This window comes from Rhinopithecus bieti, unplaced genomic scaffold (genome assembly GCF_001698545.2).
Source record: "Rhinopithecus bieti isolate Rb0 unplaced genomic scaffold, ASM169854v2 scaffold_83050, whole genome shotgun sequence".
In the NCBI taxonomy this organism is placed as follows: domain Eukaryota; kingdom Metazoa; phylum Chordata; class Mammalia; order Primates; family Cercopithecidae; genus Rhinopithecus; species Rhinopithecus bieti.
This window is the reverse complement of record NW_016875396.1, coordinates 1-1,771: the sequence shown is the minus strand read 5'-3', so window position 1 is coordinate 1,771 and position 1,771 is coordinate 1. Positions and strand designations below refer to the sequence as shown.

The window sequence follows — 1,771 nt, the reverse complement described above, 5'->3', positions numbered from 1 at the left end:
AAAATATTTATTAACAATTTTAGTTAAAATCTTCCTTAGGAAAACAACTTATCACCAACGAAAACAATGCATGAATGTGTCTCCTACTGTGTTCTTCATGTGTAAATACTTCCTTTTATATATAAAATTACTATTCAGACCAGACTCATCATTAATGAATAAAAAAACAGGAGTATGGCTCCCTTTGGAATTACCTCTCCTAATAGAATGAAATGCATGAATTCTCAACCTGATTCTTAGCTGATTTTTTGAGTCAATTATTTTAAGACCGTGCTTCGATAACTCACATTAATGTCTAAAAGACCTTGCTATAAATCATCAAGCAATGTCCTAACATATATACAAATAGAAATATCCCAGTGTGCTTTTACCATTCACAGTGAAGAATTTGCAGTTTTTTCCTTCAACTACAAAGCCTGTAAAGTTCTTAGATTCCTTTTATCTCTCCCCATAGTTACTGATTTTTTTTTCTGTTTTATTGACACTGCTGTCCTTTAAATATAACTAATTTGTATTACAAAAGTGGTTAGTGGGAGGTTCCATGAAGAGCTAATTAGCAAAGCACTGTGGTGTTTTGTTTTGTTTTTTGATGTTCAATGCTGGCGGGCCATTCATTGAACTTTGACCTAATTAATCACCTAGAAATCAGTTACAATATTTAATTGATAGCATTGTGGTAAGTTAATGTATAAGTTACTAAATCATATCACAAACTAAACACCAGTGGTTCCTTAAACCATGTTTGACTAGAAGGGAGGAGACATAATCTGATTATGCCTGACAAAAAAAAAACAAAACCTATTTGTAGAATAAAATACTTTAAATTGATAATTATTGTAAACGAGCCGCCCTCCCCACACACACTTTCTAATAATGGGTTACCTTTTCCCTTTCTGTATAGCCGTAGCTGGTTTTCCGCCTAGTTGCCTAAACATGTTTCTCATATAAGCAAAACTGAACATGCTGCTGCTATTCATCATCATAAACTTTTTAAAATGTGGTTTTCTGGAAAACTGGTACTTTGGGAGTTTTATAACAACCCTTTTAGAGTCTAAGCCACTCCATCTCCTCTGAGTTCATTCTAGAAAATGTGTTTTTTCTTTATCTTTAGTAGTCCAAGACCACTCTAAAATTAAGGCCATCAGGGAAATAGCAAACTGATGATGCATTTTTATAGTGCTTTTTTCACACTACTACTTGATTGACAGATCTTTGTGAAACATTTTTATCAGTCAAGATGAGCCTCAAGTGCTTCTGCATTACAGCAGGTGGTCAGGCATTTGCCACATCCTTTCACTAATATTTTACACACGTTATCTTGATTAGAACAGGCATCTATCAGTAAGAAATTTTCTGCATTTGGGCCTACTAAGATACTGTTCATCAAGGTAACTGGTTTTGTTAAAATCAAGCCATATGAAGTATGTTCACTTGTCAGATTTGGTTTGGAAGGTGCCTGAGATACTGGTAAGGTATTGTATTCTTGTGGTACAACACTGGGTAAAATGGAACCATTTTCTGTCCTAATTCTGTTTGCATCAATTTTCAAAGCAGGATCTGATCAAACTAAAGGTGTTTGCTCTACCGCACTGTGTCCATTGACTAAATCACTACTACTACGATTATTTTCAGAATTTGGCTCTATGTCAGGCATCTTTTGGTCTATCAAGCTTATATTTGAAACCGTCATCAGAACGTTCATTTCCATTCTGAACTAAATTGTTTTCTTTTCCACACTTTCTACACATGGCTTTGGTTCTGTAGAATCTTC

General features: G+C 34.4%; 1 pseudogene; it reads right to left on the bottom strand.

Annotated features, from left to right (window-relative positions):
• Nucleotides 1–1,228: 1,228 nt before the first annotated feature.
• LOC108525659 (zinc finger protein 654-like) lies at nt 1,229–1,748 on the bottom strand (annotated as a pseudogene).
• Between the last annotated feature and the right edge of the window lie 23 nt (nt 1,749–1,771).